This window comes from Lynx canadensis, chromosome B3 (assembly GCF_007474595.2).
Source record: "Lynx canadensis isolate LIC74 chromosome B3, mLynCan4.pri.v2, whole genome shotgun sequence".
Classification (NCBI taxonomy): Eukaryota; Metazoa; Chordata; class Mammalia; order Carnivora; family Felidae; genus Lynx; species Lynx canadensis.
In genome coordinates, this window is record NC_044308.2 from 83,737,908 (window position 1) to 83,748,201 (window position 10,294).

Consider the following 10,294-nt stretch of genomic DNA (forward strand, 5'->3'; position numbering starts at 1 on the left):
CACAATGATGCCCATCCCTCCTCCCACTTTGATAAGTGCTGCCAAGGAAAAGAAAATCCTATAAAATTAGTGACATCACAGACATAAGGGGAGGAACAACATTCACCACCTTACGGTTCTCTGAGATTTGAGGGCAATTAAATTTTTTCTCTTGTTGATAGCTAGGAAAACCAGAAATGGCAAAACCATTTCACCTTGTATGCCAACTCGGATTGCTGCACAGTAGCTGCCTGAAGCACAGTGGTGAGAAGAGGTTGTGGGTTTGGTGAGACAGCTCAGGTGCTCTGGTAATAACCACTGTGAACATGGAGGGGGCCACTGCACAGAAACTAAGAATTTCCCCTCAGGGGTGGGGGGGTGGAGGGGTGGAGGGGCACCTGGGTGGTTCAGTCAGTTAAGCGCCCAACTCTCGATTTCAGCTCAGGTCATGATCTCACGATTCTTGAGTTAGAGCTCTACATCGGGCTCAGTGCTAAGAGCACAGAGCCTACTTGGGATTCTCTCTCTCTCCTTCTCTCTCTGCACCCCCTACCCCTGCAAGGGCATTCTCTCTAAATAAATAAATAAACAAACTTAAAAAAGAGAGGGAGAGAGAGAGGGTTTGCCTTCCAGGAGGTGAGCCCTATTTTCATCTATCCTGGGACAAGTACACTAGTGGAATTAATTTGAGGCATTTAGCAAGGACGATGACTAACAGGACAGAATGGGAATCCCAGCTAGGGAGAATCCCACTGTTTTATATATAAAACATGGAAAAATCGCTCGGAGATTGAGATTCAATTGATTGGAGTTTTACACTTAAGGTATGTGCACTTTATTAGCACATGTGTAACTCAATTTTTTTAACTTAATTAATTGGGGACGCCTGGGTGGCTCAGTCGGTTAAGTCTCTGACTTCAGCTCAGGTCATGATCTCACAGTTCATGGGTTTGAGCCCCAACGCCAGGCTCTGTGCCGACAGCTCAGAGCCTGCAGCCTGCTTCAGATTCTGTGACTTACTCCCTCTCTGCTCCTCCCCTGCTTGTCCTCTGTCTCTCTCTGTCTCTCAAAAATAAATAAACAGAAAAGAAATTTTTTAACTTAATTAATTAAAATAACCCTCAGACTAACACTGATGATCAGCCTACTTTGGAGTCAACACTGTTACTTAGCTGGTGTTCCCTCCTCCATCTCCCATGTCCCGCCCAGGGCAACCAATAAATAATAGGTGAATAAACGAATGAATGCTCCACAGGGAAATTCCTTTAATGACTAAAATAGCCGATAACACCTGCTTTTGCATTCTTTCAGATCCAAATTCTCTCTTCTAAACAATGTGGTCCAAAGCCTTGGGGTCTGAAAATAGTCCAAAAGCCTTGAACATGTTCAATATTCACTTCTGAGAATAACTGTTGTCTCCACTCTAGCCATCTAAATCAAAAGGGGACATGTTTGTGTTTTTGCCACCCACATCCATTTCCCCAGCTTTAGTTGCAGCTCCCTGGTTCTCCTGTGGAGACCCCGCCCTCTCCCAGTCCACGACTTCCAGATGAAGCTCCATGCCCAGCTCCATGGACAGTACATGTCCCACCTCCAAGGAAATTAGCCTAGCACCTTCTCTGGGCCACAGTAATTTCCTCAGTGAAGGAGACGCTTGCTAGGCTCATGAGGAAAAAAAGCTTCCTCTGATCCCCCCTAAGACTGTCAAAAAGATGGGAGCCTAAACATTCCAGGGACCATTACACAGAGCCTTAGGACGAGCCACCGCAGAAGGGCAGAGCCAAGAGGGACATCCTGTGAGCATCGTTTGAGTCCTGACTCAAGTCTCGCCCGAAGGAGCTTTACCTGTGGGCTTTGCAGTGACAAGAGCCAGCCAATTATTTTGTTTGTTTGTTTAACCTAGTTTGTCTGGGGTTTAGGGTCACCCCCAATAAGAAGATTCTTGCCTGGCGCATCTTCCACCAAGCAAATGTGAACGAGGACACACGTTTGACTTCTACATCTTCACCCAAATATTGATAAGCAGCATCTAAAGCACGTAGAGCTGTTTTGATCCAAAAACAGAATCATCGGCACTTCTGACATTCCTTGGAGAGTTCGACTTGGACATTATGTAGAGGTCCCCCTAGTTATCTCATGTGTGAAAAGCAGCAACTCTCAACAGTCTCTGAAGTGCATAGTCTGTCCTCTATGTGAACTACAGAGACCATGTCGCAAACACAGAGTGAAAGGGTTGAAAACCACTGATCTAAAGACCTTTTCCTTGTCCTTCTCTCCAAGTGTGCCTACCTCCATTTCAACATCAGATCAGACCATCAGAAAGCAACAAAACTGATTCAAATTATTGGTTCTCCATAAAGGAATTGATTGATTAAACCTCCATATGATGTCCTTTAAGACTTAACATAATGGCCTTGGCTTTTGTAGACAAAAGAGGAAAAAGCGGGTCAATTAGCAAAGAAAACTGCTAGTGACAGAAGGTGAAAAATGGTCCATATGAACAGAAAGAAAATAATCTGAAAGAAAAAAAAAATGTTAGGTTCAGGATTCAGGCAGGCACCACCCAGTGTTACCCATAGGAAAAGGAAAACTACAACAAGATTGTTACTATGCCTCAGAGGCAACATCTCTTTCCTGTCGTTCTTCTTGTCTACACTGAGTTGAAGAAGAGGGGCCAACTGCATGCAATTGAGGGCCATGGGCCTTTAGCGATCATGTCTGCCTATTGCTACAAGCAGAACCCACTGAACAACGGGCCTGCTCACACAGGGGCTTCTTCCAGGGTGACACTACCTCCCTGGCTGATACTTCCATCTGACAAGGATCTGAAGCACTCAAAGACAAAGGGGATATGTATTTCTGGACCACAGCATGGCTACAGGAAGAGACTCTACAAGGCTGGAACATACCCCTCAAGGCAGAAGAATTAGCAGCAACTGAGGAACCTGAGATCTTGTGGGGAAAACAGTGAGGGGGGCAAGGTCACAGAAGAAGTTATACAAACTGTTTTTCATATTATTTCTCTTGACTAAAATAGAATAAAGAGGACACTGGATAATGAGAATTACCAACCATGTTTAACTATCTTAAATGCATAACAGTGTATAATGTGCAATTATTTTTCCATTTACCGTCTAATGTTTCTAAAATATTGTCAAACATTCACTTTGCCAAAGCCTGAATAAGATGGGACTTCTAGATTTGGGTAGCTGTGGCAATTAAAATCATCTGGCAATGTTGGATAAAATATAACCCCAAAAAATGTGTTAGATACACAATTGAGCTCACAAAAACAAAAGTTCGAAAGCTGAAGCTTGGAGAGATTATGTAACTGATTCGATTGCACAAGCTATGAAGTTCACAGCCAAGATTTGGAACCTGCCCATGGACTTCAGGGGCCTTATTTCTACTCTTTATGCCACTCCATCAAACTCAAACTAAGTAGGGCACACAAACCAGATTTCAACTCCTGCAGGACCACAGTAGCTTTCCTCTAGCCTGGTTATCGATGTCACTCCTTGGTTATGTCCGTAGGAGGACACGTGGGTGCAGGCAATTACTGAGGGGAATCTTAATAACAGAGGTTTACAGATAAGCATGGGGTGTCCAGAATGCAAAACATTGCCACCTTATTCCTTCTAATCACATGGATACTGGGGTCTCTTCCCTCTTTGATCACTCTTGTCTTCCTCCACTATCCCCTTGGTCCCTTCTCACTCTAGCCTGTCCATCCCACAGAGTCCAACTCCCTCCTGGAAGAACAGTGGCAGGTGCCTTTTATTCCCAGGATGGAATGTCCTTGGAAAACAAACTTTTCTGTTGCTCTATACTACTCTCTTATAGCATAACTTCAATGCATTATGTTCCTCAATATTCTATGTTTTCTTCTGTCTTATCAAGGTCTCCCCCTGGGGAGGGTTAAGGTAAAAGAGGAATTAAGGAAGAGGAGCAGAGACAGTCCTATACTGCCTCTTATAACCACTGGCTCGGCCTTTACTCTTTAAACAATGAGAACAGTTAGCTTCTGGCTAACTTCCCTCTGCTGAGAAGAAGTGTTTCCCAAACATGAGCCACTCGTTGGGCGCACAGCCTGTCCCATCTGAGACCTGCTGACAGGAACCATAAATCGAGGGCCTTGGGAGGCATGTAAAGGTAACAGAGAGCCTCTTCCTCTCTCACCGAAGCAGGTTGAATTAGGCTGCTCCCAGTCCAAGCGGATGCTCTGGTTCCAAACCAAACAAAGGTCACGCCTGCTGTGTGCTGGTAACCACGTAAGCCAAGTTCTGAGTAGGAGTAGAGACAGGTTCGTACACATCATTTCTTGCACCCACTCCCTCAGTAGGGCCCTTTATCACCCTGCTCTATTCCTCTTCTGCCTGGATGTTGACAATCTGCTTGTCATCCTGCTATGCCATTGCTGTGCCACACAGCGGAGATCCCCAACCACTTTGTCTGAAATTTGAGATAACCATTGTTCTAGTCAGGATCTCCATAGAAACAGAACCAATAGTGGGGGGTGGGGGACGGATTTTAAGGAATTGGTTCATACCTCTGTGGGGCCTAGCAAATCCCAAATCCAGGGGGTAGGCTATCAATCCCAACAATAAGTTGATGTCTTAAGTGTGAAGACAGTCTGGAAGCAGAAATTTTCCTCTTTAAGGCACCTGAGTCTTTTCTCTTAAGATTTTCAATTGATTGCTTTTAATTCCCTTGCCTTTGGAGATGTGTCTAGTATGAAATTGCTGTGGCTAAGGTCAAAGAGGTTGTTTCCGGCTTTCTCCTCTAGGGTTTTGATGGTTTCCTGTCTCACATTCAGGTCCTTCATCCATTTTGAGTTTATTTTTGTGAATGGTATAAGAAAGTGGTCTAGTTTCATTCTTCTGTACGTTGCTGTCCAGTTCTCCCAGCACCATTTGTTAAAGGGACTGTCTTTTTTCCATTGGATACTCTTCCTTTGTCAAAGATTAGTTGGCCATACTTTTGTGGATCCAATTCTGGAGTCTCTATTCTATTCCATTGGTCTATGTGTCTGTTTTTGTGCCAACACCATGCTGTCTTGATGATTACAGCTTTGTAGTAGAGGCTAAATCTATGATTGTGATGCCTCCTGCTTTGGTTTTCTTCTTCATTATTACTTTGGCTATTTGGGGTCTTTTGTGGTCTTGCACTGTTGGTGGGAATGCAAACTGGTGGAGCCACTCTGGAAAAAAGTATGGAGGTTCCTCAAAAAATTAAAAATAGAACTACTCTATGACCCAGCAATGGCACTGCTAGGAATTGACCCAAGGGATACAGGAGTGCTGATGCATGGGGACAGTTGTACCCTAATGTTTATAGCAGCACTTTCAACAAGAGCCAAATTATGGAAAGAGCCTAAATGTCCATCAGCTGACGAATGGATAAAGAAGATGTGGTTAATATATACAATGGAATACTACTTGGCAAGGAGAAAGAATGAAATCTGGCCATTTGCAGCAACGTGGATGGAACTGGAGGGTATTATGCTAAGTGAAATAAGTCAGAGAAAAACAGATACCATAGGTTTGCACTCATATGTGGATCTTGAGAAACTTATGGGGGGGGGGGGAGTTACAGAGAGGGAGGGAGACAAACTATAAGACTCTTAAATACTGAGAACAAACTGAGGGTTGGTGGGGGGTAGGGGAGAGGCGAAAGTGGGTGATAGGCATTGAGGAGGGCACTTGTTGGGATGAGCACTGGGTGTTGTATGGAAACCAATTTGACAATAAATTATATCAAAATTTGTTTTTCAATTGATTGGATGAGGCCTACCATATTATGTAGGATAATCTGCCTTACTCAAAGTCTACTGATTTAAGTTAGTCAGATCTTAAAAAAGAAAAAAAAAAAAATACCTTTACAGCAGCATCTAGACTGATATATGACCAAACAACTGGGCACCATAGCCTAGCTGAGCTGACACACAAAATTAACCATCGCAACCTGGGTGGCGACCCTGGGAGAGGGTGATGACCACAGAGCCTCTAAATGAGAGAAGGAAGTACACCCCTCAGATGGGCACCCCTCTCCAGTGACACCTTGAAAACCCTCCAGAAGTGATACAGAGAAAGGAGAGGGGAGGGACAAAGAGTGGGAGCTTAACAGCAGTAATTGCCTAGAAGGGCCAAGTGCCACAGTCAGTATTCTGAGCACAACACTCCCATTCTACAACCACTGGATGAACTCCTCATCCTCCTCATGAGATTTAAAGCATTCAAGTTAATATCAAAGTTGCTCCCAAGAGGCAAAAAAAAATCCAAAGAAATCTGAAGCTTCATACACACATCACTTCACTCATATAATACTATTGTCAATAGTATTAGTATTGTCATTTTGCAACTGTTTCAGGTAAAGGTAAAGTAAAGCAAATAAAACATAATGATGTTACGAGGATCAAAGATTTTCAAATTTTTTTTTTAACGTTTTATTTATTTTTGAGACAGAGAGAGACAGAGCATGAACGGGGGAGGGGCAGAGAGACAGGGAGACACAGAATCAGAAGCCGGCCCCAGGCTCCGAGCCATCAGCCCAGAGCCCGACGCGGGGCTCGAACTCACAGAACGCAAGATCGTGACCTGAGCTGAAGTCGGATGCTTAACCGACTGAGCCACCCAGGCGCCCCCAAAGATTTTCAACGTAAGAGAAAAGAGATACACACGGAAAATAAAAATCCTTTTTTTTTTTTTTTGAGGAAAAAAAACCTGCAATGTTAAATTGGATTGGAATGGAAAGTATCAGTTCAAACACGATTGTTTTCTTTAATGTATTCCCTAGCTTTGTCCACTAAAAGGAACCAAAAGCAATGCCTTCCCGGTAACGATGAGCACAACTAGCACCCAGACATGGGTTTAAATACTATTCCCTATTCAGGGGTGCCTGGCTGGCTCAGTCAGTTAAGCATCACTTGGTTTCAGCTCAAGTCATGATCTTGCGGCTGGTGGGATCGAACCCTGCACTGGGCTCTGCACTAGTGATGCAGAGCCTGCTTGGGATTCCCTCCCTCCCCCTCTCTCCCTCTCTCTACCACTCCCCCGCTCATGCTTGCACTCTCTCTCTCCCAAAATAAATAAACAAACAAACAAACAAAAAATACTGTTCCCTATTCAAAAGAAACAGGGCTCCTCAGGAAATGGCTGATTCCAGAGCCCAGGCAGGGGAAAACTGTTTGACAGTATCGATAAAGTTGAACATACCCTCTGAGCAAGCAATTCCACCCTTAGATATGTGTTTCCCCAAAGACAAGTACCAGAATCTCCATAGCAGCACTACTGAAATAGAAAACAGAATCATCCCCAAATGTCCTCCTATACTAAAATGGATAAATAAATTGCAGGAGCAGTGGGGAAAAAAAGAACTACAACCATACACATCACAGATGAATCTCATGAAAATAATGACTCACAAAGAAGCCAGACATAAGAGTACGTGCACGGCACCTGGGTAGCTCGGTGGGTTGAGCGTCCAACTCTTGATTTTGGCTCAGGCCCTGATCCCAGGATCGTGGGATCAAGCCCCACATCACAGAGCCTGCTTGGATCCTCTCTCTCTCTCTCTCTCTCTCTCTCTGTCTCACTCCCTCTGCCCCTCCCCAGCTTGTGCATATGCATGCACAACCTCTCTCTTTTACTCTCTCTAAAAAACAAAAAGTAAAAATAATAGTACAAGCTGTATGTACTCTTGTACACGTACACAATGTTCCAAAACAGGCAACCTGATCGATAGGCTTAGAAGCAAGACTGGTGGTTAGACTTGACAGGGGCAGTAGTGATAGGAAGAGGGTGTGATGGGGATTTTAGGCTACTGGCAATGTTCTGTTTCCTGATCAGGGAACTGATTACACAGGTGTTTGCTCTGTGGGGGGGAAAAAACTGAACTATAAACTTGGTTTTTGTGTGTGTATTGCTCTATGTGTTAACATTCTATTTAAAATTTGCACCTTTTTTATTGTTTATTTATTTTTTGAGAGAAAGAGAGACAGAGCACGAGTAGGGGAGGGGCAGAGAGAGAGGGAGACACATAATCAGAAGCAGGCTCCAGGCTCTGAGATGTCAGCACAGAGACCGACACAGGGCTTGAACTCACAAAATTGAGATCATGACTTGAGCCGAAGTCAGATGTTTAATCGACTGAGCCACCTAGGCACCCCTAAAACTTGTGCTTTTAAAAAAGCCAGCTTCAAGGGGTTCCCACTGGCCAAATTTAGTACAATCTGAACATCAAAAAAGGCTAATGATTGTAGCTGGTGATTAAATGAAAATACATGGGTCCAGGGAGCAAGGAGAGGATAAATAGGACAGCTCTTCTTTACAAAAGAAAACCACTAACATAGGTAGAAGGAATGACAAGATTAGAAGATCACCATTTTTAACCCCCGATATAATAATTGACTGAGGTAACAATCACCAACAGAGGCTACAATGGTTGGGTGAAAACCAGATTCCTACAGTGGAAAAGTATCATCCCAGAGACCACTTACCTTTACGAAGGAGAGCAATTGTACCTTTGCAACAGAAAAGTCTGGTGACGACCACCTAAACCCAGTGGTTGAACTGAGCCTCACACAGAATGGAAAAGTGTGACATTATATGCTTCCCGGTAGGATGCAAATTAAACAAACAATATAACCTAAGGCAGTGGGTGTTGTTGACTGCATTAAAATCACCTGAGATTTTAAAACTCCCAACACCTAGGTGATGTTGCCAGACCAGAATCTCTGGGGTGAGACCCAAGCATCAGTAATTTTTTAGTTTCCCAGGAGACCACAGTATACAGTCAAGGTATTCTGAACGAAATGTAATATCCTGAGTCTAACTTATATTTTATAGGATATACAAGAGATAGAGACATGGTTTCTAACATTGGCTGCTTAGTAGGATCACCAGGAGAATTCTGAAACGAGGGCCACCTGGCCTTCATTTCTAGAGATTCTGATTTAATTGGCTTATGGTGGAACTCAGGCATTGGTATTCTCTTTTCTAGGCTCTAAGTTTTATTTATTTTTTTTTTTAATTTTTTTTCAACGTTTATTTATTTTTTTTGGAACAGAGAGAGACAGAGCATGAACGGGGGAGGGGCAGAGAGAGAGGGAGACACAGAATCGGAAACAGGCTCCAGGCTCTGAGCCATCAGCCCAGAGCCCGACGCGGGGCTCGAACTCACGGACCGCGAGATCGTGACCTGGCTGAAGTCGGACGCTTAACCGACTGCGCCACCCAGGCGCCCCTCTAAGTTTTATTTAAATAACCTTCAATGAGAACAGAGTGGTCCAATTCCTCCCCCCGCCTTGTAACGCCAATAAGGACAAGTGGTTCTGTTGTGCAGCCAGGGTCGAGAAACAGTGCACGTAATGAGGAAAAAGACAAATCTAGAATGTAGAACATTTTGGAAGATCACTAGCCTGGACTCTTCAGAAGGTCAATGTCATGGGGGGAAAGGAAAGAGATTAAGAGGAAAAGAGGTTAAAATAAGTAACAAAAAATGTAATGCATTTGATTAAAAAACAGTTTTAAAGACATTCTGAGGGAGCAATTGGGGAAATATAAACATTAAGTCGATTTAGATGGTTAATTTTCTTAGTATGGGCAATGACATTGCGGTTCTATAAGTAAATATTTGTATTCTTTTTTTTGTCATTGTTTTAATCCATGTAGATATGCAACTATCATAATTTAAAGGACACTGTTTAATAATTAATTAGGCCATAAGAAAAAACTCTACCACAAAATTACATCCCTAAGTGATCAGGGTCCTAATATTTGCATTCATAAGTGAGGTTTGCTAAACACTGAGAAGTGATGTGTTACAATGTGTATGTAAGTTCAGAGTTCTACTCCTGAAGCCAATCTTTCAACTTTTCTTTGTGTTTGAAATAGTTCGTAAGAAAAGGTGAGGAAATAAGGAAATTTTTAAACAAGGATAAAACCTACTCACAAGGCCATATAATTTCTATCTGTATTACTTCTCTGGAAAATTTTCCAGAAAAAACCCATTCACAACTCAATCTTATACAAACAACCTCACACCACACCCAACAATTAAAGCTGTGTTTCTCAACCTTTGCCCACTGGATTTAAATAGAAGACACCTGGAAAAAGTTTCTTATTCAAATGAGTTTGAAAAATGTTGGGTTATGCAAGGTTTTCTTGCTACCAGACATCTCAGAAATCTTAATATATTTATTATGCATTGTCTTGTGGGGTTGGGGGAAGACACGTGCTTAGTAAAACAACATTTCTTTCTTTCTAATGTTTATTTATTTTTGAGAGAGAGGCAGAGCACACAGAGGGAGGGGCAT